Consider the following 15,333-nt stretch of genomic DNA (forward strand, 5'->3'; position numbering starts at 1 on the left):
GAGAGAGAAGGAGGGAGGGTGAGTTAGAGAGAGGGAGGGAGGGAGAAAGGGGGAGGGGAGGCGAGAGAGAGAGTGAGAGACACAGCGAGAGAGTTAAACCGCTGAACAGATAAACCAGTGTAGGCCGTAGTGTGTTTACTACAGTAAACAACTACAAGGATACATTTACATTTACATTTAAGTCATCCAGTTAGATACTGATTTGCTTTCCACGCTGAACCACTCCTTGTGGATTGTAATTGACTTGGTGATGGATCAACACAGTGAATGGATTGAGTTGACTTAGCCCATTAAATCAGAGACTTGGTGTGAAGGGTGTCCATTTGCTAATCATGCACTTTTGGCTTTATACTGCCAGTGCTTTCTAAAGTGGTCTGTTACAGATATGATATGCTTATGAAGAAGAGGAGGGTGCCACACACACTCACACACTCAAATCAGGGCAGCTGTGGTTATTGGTCATGTTCAGTTTCACACACTCTGAGAGAAGACAGACATCCAGTAGTGAAAGCACAGCAGAAAGGAAGATTGATTCACAGACAACTGCAGAGACATAGAACCACCAGCCACAAACAGCAGCTAATGACCTCTTCAGTTCTGATCAATACTGGAAAAGGAAATGTTGATAGTTTATTCCTCCATTAGGAAGGATTTCATAACTACCACATTCCCCCTTTTTTCTTCTCTGTACTTTCATTTATTCAGCGCTGCACACGCCCCTCGCCGTCATTGTGAATAAGAATTTGGACTTAATTGACTTGCCTCGTCAGATAAAGGTTAAATACACAAATTAAATACAAATCTGGGGTCTATTTCTTCCTTCCTAGCCTCACTACGAGAGACACTATCACTCTCTGAACATTCAATTACATGCCTTGAGCCTGATAAACGGCAAGTTCATAGTTCACATCAAGAATGTGGAGGAACGGTAGCTATGTTTTAGAGAGAGAGAGAGAGAGAGAGAGAGAGAGAGAGAGAGAGAGATGGGAGGGGGGTGGAGAGAGAAAGACGAAGGGAGACCCTCTGCTACAGTCTTCTCTGCTGGGCCCATAAAGGCCAAGCCTCGTTCTCTGGGAGTGGCAATCACTGATCACCTGAAGGGACATGGGCTGTGTCCCCATAGGTCCTGGTCAAAAGTGGTGCATTACGTAGGGAATACAGTGCCATTTGGGACACAGCCCAGTTCTCCCCATCTACCCTGGTCACCTGGTCTAACCCGCTGTCCAACTAGAGCTGTCGTGTCCTGATTTAAACCTCAGCAATTCTTCAGCTGAAGTGTGGTCTGCATTATTGGGCACATTGAAGTATGATGCATATAATGCATTGTGTTAAACATAATCACAAAATGTCATTAAAAGTGTGGTATGGAGATGAGAGGGTACGCAAACTAAGACAACAGCGAGAGTATGCAAACTAAGACACCAGCGAGAGTATGCAAACTAAGACACCAGCGAGAGTATGCAAACTGAGACACCAGCGAGAGTATGCAAACTGAGACACCAGCGAGAGTACGCAAACTGAGACACCAGCGAGAGTACGCAAACTGAGACACCAGCGAGAGTACGCAAACTGAGACACCAGCGAGAGTACGCAAACTGAGTCACCAGTGAGAGTACGCAAACTGAGACTTCTCTCTTTCTATCTCTCTCACACCACTCTCTCTCTCATCCCCCTCTCTCTCTCTCTCTCTCTCTCTCTCTCTCTCATTCTTCTCTCACTCTCATCCCCCTCTCTCTCTCTCTCTCTCTCTCTCTATCATTCGACCCTCTCTCTCATCCCCCCTCTCTCCCACCCCCCCTCTCTCTCATCCCTCTCTCTCTCATCCCCTCCTCTCTCTCCCTCTCTCTCTCTTTCTCTCTGCCACAACCAAACCCATACAAACACGCAGACACACCCACACACAAACAGTGCATGTGTGTACGGCCATCTGTTCGATCATAGTGCTGAGTCACCAGAGAAAGGAATGATGGACAAGTGACTGAGTGACAGCGCAGGTGTGTGTGTGTGTGTGTGTGTGTGTGTGTGTGTGTGTGTGTGTGTGTGTGTGTGTGTGTGTGTGTGTGTGTGTGTGTGTGTGTGTGTGTGTGTGTGTGTGTGCGTGCGTGTTTGTGTGCACAGATAGACACATATAGACAAAGTGTCACCCTGCTCTGCCTTAGTTGTCTCTTATTTACAAGAGAGACAGAGGGGTCACAGACTTCGTCCCTATGTGTCTATCTGTGAAGGTCATGACAGACAAAACAGCTCTTTGACATGCTTCTCTCACAAAGCACAAAGGCCCAACTGACCCCACTCAACAAAGCTTCTGTTATAAGATTCTGAGGATTAAAATACCACTACTCTCTCTGACACTGCTAGGCACACACACACACACACACACACACATACACACAAACACACACACACACACACACACACACACACACACACACACACTGAAAGAAATCTTTATCGAGAGGGCGCTTGTCTCTTGTTAGAATTTCTCCAGCTTATATTGATTTCTCTGACCTAAAAAGAAAAACACAAACCCTTGATTTGAATATTAAACAGATCCCCTGAGTTTGGCAGTGCCTATATCTGTGTGTATCCTTCAAGAGGATACACACAATACCCCATAATGACAAAGCAAAAAAAAAAAGTTTTATATTTTGCAAATGTATTTCAAATATAAAACTTAAATACCTTATTTACATAAGTATTCAGACACTTTGCTATGAGATTAGAAATTGAGCTCAGGTGCGTCCTGTTTCCATTGATCATCTTTGAGATGTTTCTACAACTTGATAGGAGTCCACTTTTGATAAATTCAAATGATTGGACATGATTTGGAAAGGCACACACCGGTCTATATAAGGTCTCAGAGTTGACAGTGCATGTCAGAGCAAAAATCCAGCCATGAGGTTGAAGGAATTGTCCATAGCGCTCCGAGACAGGATTGTGATGAGGCACAGATCTAGGGAAGGGTACCAAAAAATTTCAGCAGAATTGAAGGTCCCCAAGAACACAGTGGCCTCCATCATTCTTAAATAGAAGAAGTTTGGAACCACAAAGACTCTTCCTAGAGCTGGCCTCCCAGCCAAACGGAGCAGTCGGGGGTGAAGGACCTTGGTCAGGCAGGTGATCAAGAACCCGATGGTCACTCTGACAGAGCTCCAGAGTTCCTCTGTGGAGATAGGAGAAACTTCCAGAAGGACAACCATCTCCACAGCACCCCATCAATCATGCCTTTATGGTAGAGTGGCCAGACGGAAGGCACTCCTCAGTAAAAGGCACATGACAGCCCGCTTGAAGTTTCCACAAGTCTAAAAGGCACTTAAAGACTCTCAGACCATAAGAAACAAGATTCTCTGATCTGATGAAAACAAGAATGAACTAGATTGAACTAGAGACTGGGAGACTAGTCAGGGTTGAGGGAAAGATGAGTGGAGCAAAGTATAGAGAGATCCTTAATGAAAATAGGCTCCAGAGCACTCAGGACCTCAGACTGGGGTGAAGGTTCACCTTCCAACAGGACAACGACCCTAAGCATACAGCCAAGACAACGCAGGAGTGGCTTCAGGTCTCTGAATGTCCTTGAGGGTCCCAGCCAGAGTCCAGACTTGAACCCAATCAAATATCTCTGGAGAGATCTGAAAATAGCTGTGCAGCGACACTCCCCATCCAACCTGACAGAGCTTGAGTGAATCTGCAGAGAAGAATGGGAGGAATTCCACAAATACAGATGTGCCAAGCTTGTAGTGTCATACCCAAAAAGACTTGAGTCTGTAATTGCTGCCAAATGTGCTTCAACAAAGTACTGAGTAAAGGGTCTGAATACTTACAGTGGGGCAAAAAAGTATTTAGTCAGCCACCAATTGTACAAGTTCTCCCACTTAAAAAGATGAGAGAGGCCTATAAATTCATTAAAAATCCTACAATGTGATTTTCTGGATTTTTTTTCTCTCATTTTGTCTGTCATAGTTGAAGTGTACCTATGATGAAAATTACAGGCCTCTCTCATCTTTTTAAGTGGGAGAACTTGCACAATTGGTGGCTGACTAAATACTTTTTTGCCCCACTGTATGTAAATGTGATATTTAATTTTTTTTGCATTTTTTTTTGCTGACATTTCAAAAAACCTGTTTTTGATTCGTAATTATGGGGTAATGTGTCCATTTTAGAATAAGGCTGTAACGTAACAAAATGTGGAAAAAGTCAAGGGGTCTGAATAACTTCTGATTGTGCTGTATATCTTCCATTCTTTATAGGTGTGCCAAAGCGTCTTTCTTCAGCTGCTGTCCTCAATACTGCAGAGGTGGTGCAGAGAGGTACAGGGTTATGCTGAGTTTCGATGGTGCGAGGAACAAGGCAAGCCGGATGTCGTTGTTTTCAATGAGAGAATGACGATAAATGACGTTGAGGCTGGCGGTGAATGCCGACCTCGGTAGATGGGACTTGCCGCCACAGTCCTTGCCGTCTGCCGTAGATTTGCTTTCTACTGGATATTGATTTGCACTGTTTGTTTACTGAAATCACCATAGCAATGCATATCACCGTGCTTGCTTGCTTTTGCCATCACCCTCTTCATTGTCCCACTATACCAAATGGTATGACAATTTTTGCATCCCTGGTCTAAACACATAATTATTGTAACACAGACGCGCTGCAACTACAGGCTCCACAGGTCATCTGATGTTATTCAACAAACAACAACATTCACCTTTGTGATAATCTAACACTACAAAGACACTAAACTCATTTACTACCCAAACACCATTCAGATGGCCCTGATTAGGTCTGTATAGAGAAAGAGAGAGAGAACAGGAAGAGAGAGAGAGTGAGAACAAGGAGGGAGAGAGAGAACCGGGATTGAGAGAGAGAGTGAGAACAAGGAGGGGAGAGAGAGAACCGGGATGGGAGAGAGAGAGTGAGAACAAGGAGGGGAGAGAGAGAGGGATGGAAGAGAGAGAGTGAGAACAAGGAGGGGAGAGAGAGAGAACCGGGATGGAAGAGAGAGAGTGAGAACAAGGAGGGGAGAGAGAGAGAACCGGGATGGGAGAGAGAGAGAACCGGGATGGGAGAGAGAGAGAACCGGGATGGGAGAGAGAGAGTGAGAACAAGGAGGGGAGAGGGTCATGGCTAAAAGGAATTCAGCTTTTCATTTTAGCTAACCCTTACCCTTTTCCTAACCTTCACCAAGTTATGTTAACCTGCTACATTAATTGTCCTAACCTGCTGTGTAAATTCTTGCTACAAATTAAAATCTGAAGTTAATTTGACAAAACCTGAAGAGGGGAGAGAGAGAGAGAGAGAGAGAGAGAGAGAGAGAGAGAGAGAGAGAGAGAGAGAGAACAGGGAGGGGAGAGGGGAGAGAGACCAGGAAAGGGAGAGAGAGAGAGAGAGAACAGGGAGGGGAGAGAGACCAGGAAGAGGAGAGAGAGAGAGAGAGAGAGAGAGAGAGAGAGAGGGAGAGAGAGAGAGAGAGAGAGGGGGGAGAGAGAGAAAAAGAAAGAGAGAACAAGAGAGAGAACAGGAAGAAGGGGAGAGAGAGAACATGGAGGTGAGAGGGGAGAGAGAGAACAGGAAGGGAAGAGGTGAGCGAGAAAGAGCAGGAAGAGGAGAGTTGAGAGAAAGTAAACAGGAAGAGGAGAGAGAGAGAGAACAGGGACGGAAATATGATTTTAGAGTCCTATGTAATTGCATTCCAGCCATGCCATTGAAACATTTTATACTGCGTCACTGTACAGTCTTGCATTCCAAATGGCACCCTATTCACTATGAAGTGCACTGCTTTTGACTAGGGCCCATAGTGGTACTATGTAGGCTATAGGGTGCCATTGGGGACAGGCAAACAATGTAGCCAATGTCTGAGGTTTAGGGAAATACAGAGTGTGTGGGTGGGCACGGAGGGGAGATGGAGGAAATGAAATGGGCTGAATATTGCAGAGCAGCTTATCCAAAGGGTTCGGGCTCAATCAGTCACACATCAGGCAACTGGAGCACAGAGCTGAGCCAGAATGGAACCCCTGGTCAATTGCACTGGATTGATTCTCCACACTACTCCGTCATATATAACAAGCTAGCTTGAGCAGCAGACAGACACTTATTTCCCCAGGATAGGGAAGGGTCCACTTTAGACCAGAGCCCTATTCCCTATATAGTGCACTACTTTAGACCAGAGTCCTATTCCCTATATAGTGCACTACTTTAGACCAGAGGCCTATTCCCTATATAGTGCACTACATTAGACCAGAGCCCTATTCCCTATAGTGCACTACTTCTGACCTGGGCCCTCATAGACACAGGCAGGTAGGAGGCTAAATGCTACTGTATAACATCTGGGAAAGACTCCTGCAATGTTGGGCACAGCTAGGTCATATTCATTAGTGTACACCATAGCAAAACGTTCTGAAAAGAAAAATGAAAACAAGCCATTTTTATTGGACAAATTCAGGTAGGTCCCTCCCCGTTCTGGCTCGTTAACTTCCTTTTGGTACCTAATGAATATAAGCGTTCTGAGTCTGGACCAATGTTTATCCCTCCCTAATTATCTCACTCTCTCTTCTATCCCGCTATGTTCTCTGTTCTCCCTAACCTTAAGCTCTATTGGCTCTACCAGTGGAGTTTTCCTGGCTTTGGTATGATTTTCAAACACTCCTTCAGAATCGATGTTCCATCTCATGCATGGCTATCTGCTTTCTCTCTTATTTATCCCTCCCTCTCGCTCTGTGGCCTCAGCCTATAAAGAGTGTCTGACCCACCCCAGGCTAACTCAAGCGTATTGTTTACCTTCTTTTTTAATTGTCATTGGATTTGATTGACTGGAAACTGATAACCATGAAACTGGTCTGTCAGCGTTTGATCTGATATTCATTTGTATGGGTTATCATGGCCGCGTTCCAGGGTGACACATGTCAGTTCCCACATGTACATATTCTCTAACCACATCATATGATATGGCAGTCTGATGTCCGAATGCACAATCAATGACCCAAACCATTGGCAATGCAACATCTGTTAATGTAGTCGGCCTAGAACTTGACCAATATGTCCAGAGGAACAGCTCCCTAGCTCTCTAAGGGGGTCAGTGAAGGGATGTAGGCAGAACGAATGGTCCGATGTCCAGGCTGGGAGACCCAGTTAGTAGTGGTTCATTAAGGTCAGCGAAGGAAAAAGAACACAACTAAGAATAATTCTGCTCAACTCTTTGCGCATCTGTGTGTTGTTTATTTACCAGGCAAACTGTGTGCATCACAAACAAACTTGGATCTTTCTGCTTGTGGTGCCGTCGCTTTTAATCAATACCAGTCAACTCGGGACCCAATGGACATTTATGCATAAAATATATCTGAATTATCGGCTTCATCACTGCAATTAATGCATTCTCTTCCAAGATGGCGTAGCAGTCAGACGTCTTTGTCCTGTCGTGTCCCTTGTATATATCTTTTTACATCTTTTTCTTCGCATATCTTTAAAAAATATTTTCCGAAACCTCAACTTCTAAATACTCTCCGGCAACCCGCCTCACCCAATGTAGCGCGGATCTGCTTTTATCTAAAGTATTTCTATTTACTTCGATCTGGAATCCCTTAACTGAAGCTAGCCAGCTAACTACCTACCAGCTATCAGTCAGCAAACCATTGCTAGCGGTCATCAGCTTACGTTTAGCTCGGAAAGCTCTCACCAGTTCGAACAACGTGACTCAAACCAAAGCATAACGGACCTATTTCTCTCCATATTTTTTTAAATATATTTTTTATTTCACCTTCATTTAACCAGGTAAGCTAGTTGAGAACAAGTTCTCATTTACAACTGCGACCTGGCCAAGATAAAGCATAGCAGTGTGAACAGACAACAACACAGAGTTACACATGGAGTAAACAATAAACAATAAAGTCAATTAAAAAAAATTAGTCTATATATATTGTGTGCAAAATACATGAGGAGGTAGGCAAATAATTACAATTTTAGCAGATTAACACTGGAGTGATACATGATCAGATGGTCATGTGCAGGTAGAGATACTGGTGTGCAAAAGAGCAGAAAAGTAAATAAATAAAAACAGTATGGGGATGAGGTAGGTCAATTGGGTGGGCTATTTCCCGATGGACTATGTACAGCTGCAGCGATCGGTTAGCTGCTCAGATAGCAGATGTTTCAAGTTGGTGAGGGAGGTAAAATTCTCCAAATTCAACGATTTTTGCAATTTGTTCCAGTCACAGGCAGGAGAGAACTGGAAGGAAAGGTGGCCAAATGAGGTGTTGGCTTTGGGGATGATAAGTGAGATATACCCGGTGGAACGTGTGCTACGGCTGGGTGTTGTTATCGTGACCAGTGAACTGAGATAAGGCAGAGCTTTACTTAGCATGGACTTGTAGATGACCTGGAGCCAGTGGGTCTGGCAACAAATATGTAGCGAGGGCCAGCCGAATAGAGCATACAGGTCGCAGTGGTGGGTGGTATAAGGTGATTTAGTAACAAAGCGGATGGCACTGTGATAAACTGCATCCAGTTTGCTGAGTAGAGTGTTGGAAGTCATTTTGTAGATGACATCGCCGAGGTCGAGGATCGGTAGGATAGTCAGTTTTACTAGGGTAAGTTTGGCGGCGTGAGTGAAGGAGGCTTTGTTTGCGAAATAGAAAGCCGATTCTAGATTTGATTTTGGATTGGAGATGTTTGATATGAGTCTGAAAGGAGAGTTTACAGTCTAGCCAGACACCTAGGTACTTATAGATGTCCACATATTCTAGGTCAGAACCATCCAGGGTGGTGATGCTAGTCGGGCGTGCGGGTGCAGGCAGCGAACGGTTGAAAAGCATGCATTTGGTTTTACTAGCGTTTAAGAGCAGTTGGAGGCCACGGAAGGAGTGTTGTATGGCGTTGAAGCTCGTTTGGAGGTTAGATAGCACAGTGTCCAAGGAAGGGCCAGAAGTATACAAAATGGTGTCGTCTGCAAAGAGGTGGATCAGGGAATCGCCCGCAGCAAGAGCAACATCATTGATATATACAGAGAAAAGAGTCGGACCGAGAATTGAACCCTGTGGCACCCCCATAGAGACTGCCAGAGAACTGGACAACATGCCATCCGATTTGACACACTGAACTCTGTCTGCAAAGTAGTTTGTGAACCAGGCAAGGCAGTCATTAGAAAAACCGAGGCTACTGAGTCTGCCGATAAGAATATGGTGATTGACAGAGTCGAAAGCCTTGGCCAGGTCGATGAAGACGGCTGCACAGTACTGTCTTTTATCGATGGCGGTTATGATATTGTTTAGTACCTTGAGCGTGGCTGAGGTGCACCCGTGACCGGCTCGGAAACCAGATTGCACAGCGGAGAAGGTACGGTGGGATTCGAGATGGTTAGTGATCTGTTTGTTGACTTGGCTTTCGAAGACCTTAGATAGGCAGGGCAGGATGGATATAGGTCTGTAACCGTTTGGGTCCAGGGTGTCTCCCCCTTTGAAGAGGGGGATGACCGCGGCAGCGGTTCCGGATGACCCCAGATTCCTACCGCAAACTCTGAACATTTTCATCTGGATCTTTGCAACTAGCTAACCGCAATCCCGGGTGACCACTCCTGGCTAGTGTTTCCATCCCGGAGCAAGCACCAATTAGCCTGAAGCTAGCCCGGCCAGGGCTCCTGTGCTACCACCGAAGCCCACTCCCGGGCTACAATATCCGGACCCCTTCTACTGCCGGTACGGGGCACGGTCCCCTGCCGATCCTCTACGACTGGAATATCGACATAATCTACCCGAGGATTCCAACAGGCCCCTCAGGCGCGACGCCTGCTGAAGGCCCATTCTGCTAACCTGCTAGGCCTGCTAGCTACCTAGAGTTACTTGGAACCCTACTAATTCCACGACTGGTCTATCAACGTCACCGCACGAAGAGGCAAAAACAGACTTACTCCCATCGCGACGTCCCCCAAAGGCTAACTTCCTAGCCCCGGTCTGCTAACTGCTAGCTTGTCTGCCCCGGTCTGCTAACTGCTAACTTGCCAGCCCCGGTCTGCTAACTGCTAGCTTGTTTAGCCTCGGCCTACTAACTGTTAGCGCGTTAGCATCGGCCTGCTAACTGTCTGAATAGCCGTGTCCCTAGTCAGCCCAACCACTCACTGGACCCATATGTTCACTTGGCTACGCATGCCTCTCTCTAATATCAATATGCCTCGTCCATTGCTGTCCTGGTTAGTGATTACTGTCTTATTTCACTGTAGAGCCTCTAGCCCTGCTCAATATGCCTTAACCAACCATCTTGTCACACCTCCTACATATGCGATGACATCACCTGGTTTAAAAGTCTATAGAGACTATATCTCTCTCATCATTACTAAATGCCTAGGTTTATCTCCAATGTACTCACATCCTCTCTTTCCTTTGTCTGTACACTATGCCTTGAATCTATGCTATCGTGCCCAGAAACCTGCTCCTTTTACTCTCTGTTCCGAACGTGCTAGACGGCCAGTTCGTACAGCATTTAGCCGTACCCTTATCCTACTTCTCCTCTGTTCCTCTGGTGATGTAGAGGTTAATCCAGGTCCTACAGTGCCTAGCTCCACTCCCACTCCCCAGGTGCTCTCATTTGTTGACTTCTGTAACCGTAAAAGCCTTGGTTTCATAAATGTTAACATTAGAAGCCTACTGCCTAAGTTTGTTTTACTCACTGCTTTAGCACACTCTGCCAACCCGGATTTCTTAGCCGTGTCTGAATCCTGGCTTAGGAAAACCATCAAGAACCCTGAAATCTCCATTGCTAACTATAACATTTTCCACCAAGATAGAACTGCTAAATAGGGCGGTGTTGCAATCTACTGCAAAGATAGCCTGCAGAGTTCTGTTCCCAAACAATTTGAGCTTCTACTATTCACCTTTCCAGAAACAAGTCTCTCACTGTTGCCACTTGCTATAGACCTCCCTCTGCACCCAGCTGTACCCTCGATACCATATGTGAATTGATTGCCACCCCCATCTATCTTCTGAGCTCGTGCTACAAGGTGACCTAAACTGGGACATGCTTAACACCCCGGCCATCCTACAATCCAAGCTTGATGCCCCCAATCTCACATCAATTATTAATGAACCTACCAGGTACAACTCCAAATCCGTAAACACGGGCACCCTCATAGATGTCATCCTAACTAACTCGCCCTCCAAATACACCTCTGCTGTTTTCAATCAAGATCTCAGCGATCACTGCCTCATTGCCTGCATCCGTAATGGGTCTGCGACTAAACGACCACCTCTCATCCCTGTCAAACGCTCCCTAAAACACTTCTGCGAGCAGGCCTTTCTAATCGACCTGGCTGGGGTATCCTGGAATGACATTGACCTCATCCCGTCAGTAGATGATGCCTGGCTATTCTTTAAAAGCGCATTCCTCACCATCTTAAATAAGCATGCCCCATTCAAAAAATGTAGAACTAGGAATAGATATAGTCCTTGGTTCACTCCAGACCTGTCTGCCCTTGACCAGCACAAAAATATTCTGTGGCGTTCTGCATTAGCATCGAATAGCCCCCGTGATATGCAACTTTTCAGGGAAGTTAGGAACAAATATACACAGGCAGTTAGGAAAGCTAAGGCTAGCTTTTTCAAACAGAAATGTGCATCCTGTAGTACTAACTCAAAAAAGTTCTGGCACACTGTAAAGTCCATGGAGAAAAAGAGCACCTCCTCCCAGCTGCCCACTGCTCTGAGACTAGGAAACACTGTCACCACCGATAAATCCACTATAATTGAGAATTTCAATAAGCGTTTCTCTACGGCTGGCCATGCTTTCCAACTGGCTAGCCCTACCCCGGTCAACTGCCCGGCACCTTCCACAGCAACCCGCCAAGGCCCCCACCATTTCTCCTTTACCCAAATCCAGATAGCTGATGTTCTGAAAGAGCTGCAAAATCTGGACCCCCACAAATCAGCCGGGCTAGACAATCTGGACCCTCTCTTTCTAAAATTATGTGCCGAAATTGTTGCAACCCCTATTACTAACCTGTTCAACCTCTCTTTCGTATCATCTGAGATTCCCAAAGATTGGAAAGCTGCCTCGGCCTACTAACTGTTAGCACTAACCCAAAATGCTACAGACCTATATCTATCCTACCCTGTCTTTCTAAGGTCTTTGAAAGCCAAGTTAACAAACAGATTACCGACCATTTCGAATCCCACCGTATCTTCACCGCTATGCAATCTGGTTCCACAGCTGGTCATGGGTGCACCTCAGCCACGCTCAAGGTCCTAAATGACATCATAACCGCCATCGATAAGAGACATTACTGTGCAGCCGTATTCATCGACCTGGCCAAGGCTTTGACTCTGTCAATCTCCACATTCTTATTGGCAGACTCGACAGCCTTGGTTTCTCAGATGATTGCCTTGCCTGGTTCACCAACTACTTCTCTGATAGAGTTCAGTGTGTCAAATCGGAGGGCCTGTTGTCCGGACCTCTGGCAGTCTCTATGAGGGTGCCACAGGGTTCAATCCTCGGGCCGACTCTCTTCTCTGAATACATCAATGATGTTGCTCTTCCTGCTGGTGATTCTCTGATCCACCTCTAAGGAGACGACACGATTCTGTATACTTCTGTCCCTTCTTTGGACACTGTGTTAACTAACCTCCAGACGAGCTTCAATGCCATACAACTCTCCTTCCGTGGCCTCAAACTGCTCTTAAACGCAAGTAAAACTAAATGCATGCTATTCAACCGATCACTGCCTGCACCTGCTCGCCCGTCCAGCATCACTACTCTGGACGGCTCTGACTTAGAATACGTGGACAACTACAAATACCTAGGTGTCTGGTTAGACTGTAAACTCTCCTTCTAGACTGACATTAAGCATCTCCAATCCAAAATTAAATCTAGAATTGGCTTCCTATATCGCAACAAAGCATCCTTCACTCATACTGCCAAACGTACCCTCGTAAAACTGACCATCCTACCGAGCCTCGACTTCGGTGATGTCATCTATAAAATAGCCTCCAACACTCTACTGAACAAACTGGTTGCAGTCTATCACAGTGCCATCCGTTTTGTCACCAAAGCCCCATACACTACCCACCATTGTGACCTGTACGCTCTTGTTGGTTGGCCCTCGCTTCATACTCGTCGCCAAACCCACAGGCTACAGCTTATCTACAAGTGCTAGGTAAATCCCCACCTTATCTCAGCTCACTGGTCACCATAGCAGCACCCACTCGTAGCACACGTTCCAGCAGGTATATTTCACTGGTCATCCCCAAAGCCAACACTTCCTTTGGCCAACTTTCCTTCCAGTTCTCTGCTGCCAATGACTGGAACGAACTGCAAAAATCTCTGAAGCTGGAGACTCATATCTCCCTCACTAGCTTTAGGCACCAGCTGTCAGAGCAGCTCACAGATCACTGCACCTGTACATAGCCCATCTGTAAACAGCTTATCTATCTATCTACCTCATCCCCATACTGTATTTATTTATTTATCTTGCTCCTTTGCACCCCAGTATCTCTACTTGCACATTCATCTTCTGCACAGCTACCATTCCAGTGTTTAATTGCTATTGTAATTACTTCGCCACCATGGCCTATTTATTGCCTTAACTCTCTTATCTTACCTCATTTGCACTCACTGTATATAGACATTTTGTTTTCTTTTGTTCTACTGTATTATTGACTATGTTTTGTTTATCCTATGTGTAACTCTGTGTTGTGGTATGTCGAATTGCTATGCTTTATCTTGGCCAGGTCGCAGTTACACATGAGAACTTGTTCTCAACTAGCCTACCTGCTTAAATAAAGGGGAAATACATAAAAAAAAATCGTGGAGGCGCTGCCTCTGGGACCTTTTGTTGCTTTACCCTGTAACTAAGAACAACTGAACCCACTGTTTCCCTCTCTCATCTACTGTCTGCAGTCTACTCTCTCTCTCTGTCTCTCTCTGTTTCATTTCTCTCTTTTCTCCCACTCTCTCTCTTTCTTTCTCTCACTCTTTTTCTTTATTTCTTTCTTTCTCTCTCTTTTCAGCAGCCTAGTTAGTTCCTTGTGAACAGTGACTCGTAAAGCAGTGACTCGCTCAATAATCGGAAGTGGTCAGATGACGCAGATGCTAAGCTACAGTACTGTTTTGCTAGCACAGACTGGAATGTGTTCCATGATTCATCCGATGACATTGAGTTGTATAACACCTCAGTCACCAGTTTCCTCAATTAGTGCATCAATGACGTCATCCCCGCAGTGACTGTACGTGCATATCCCAACCAGAAGCCAAGGATTACAGGCAAAATCCACAATGAGCTAGACTAGAGTTGCAGTGTTCAAGGAGTGGGACACTAATCCAGATGCTTATAAGACATCCCGCTATTTAATCAGATGAAGCATCAAACAGGCAAAGCATCAATACAGGACTAAGATTGAATCCTACTACACCGGCTTAGACGCTCGTTGGAAATGCTTGCAAACTGTAAAAGTAAACCCACCCGCGAGCTGCCCAGTGACGCAAGCCTACCAGACGAGCTAAATGCCTTTTATGCCTACTTCGATGCAAGCAATACGGAAGCATGTATGAGAACACCAGCGGTTCTGGATGACTGTGTGATACACTCTCCATAGCCGATGTGAGTAGGACCTTTAAACAGGTCAACATTCACAAGGCAGCTGGGCCAGACGGATTACCAGGACGTGTAATCAAAACATGTGCGGACCTGTTCATGCTTGGACAAGTGTTCACTGACATTTTCAAACTCTCCCTAATCAAGTCTGTAATACCTACATGCTGCAAGCTGACCACCACAGTCCCTATGCCCCAAAACTCCAAGGTAATCTGCCTAAATGACTACTGCCCCGTAGCAATCACTCACTCTGTAGCCATGAAATGCTTTGAAAGGCGGGTCAACACCAGCATACCACCCCAATAGATCCACAGATGATGCAATCTCAATTGCACTCCACACTGCCCTTTCCCACCTGGACAAAATGAACATCTATGTGAGAACGCTGTTCATTGACTACAGCTCAGCGTACAACACCATAGTACCCACAAAGCTCATCACAAAGCCAAGGACCCTAGGACTAAACACCTTCCACTGCAACTGGATCCTGGACTTCCTGATGGGCTGTCCCCGGGTGGTAAGAATTAGCAGCAACACATCAGCCACATTGATTCTCAACACGGGGGCACCTCAGGGGTGCGTGCTTAGTCCCCTCCTGTACTCCCTGTTCACCCACTACTGCGTGGCCAAACACAACTCCAACACCATCATTAAGTTTGCTGACGACACAATGGTGGTAGGACTGATCACCGACAGCGATGAGACAGCCTATAGGGAGGAGGTCAGAGACCTGACAGTTTGGTGCCAGGATAACAACCTCTCCCTCAATGTGA

General features: G+C 45.8%; 1 protein-coding gene across 2 annotated transcripts in view; it reads right to left on the minus strand.

Moving 5' to 3' along the window:
* LOC115140705 (ATP-binding cassette sub-family A member 2-like) overlaps positions 1 to 15,333 on the minus strand; it is a 157,166-nt gene that overhangs the window by 85,465 nt on the left and 56,368 nt on the right. The gene's annotated exons all lie outside the window — the stretch shown is intronic.

The sequence above is a fragment of the Oncorhynchus nerka genome, linkage group LG13 (assembly GCF_034236695.1).
Source record: "Oncorhynchus nerka isolate Pitt River linkage group LG13, Oner_Uvic_2.0, whole genome shotgun sequence".
Lineage (NCBI taxonomy): Eukaryota > Metazoa > Chordata > Actinopteri > Salmoniformes > Salmonidae > Oncorhynchus > Oncorhynchus nerka.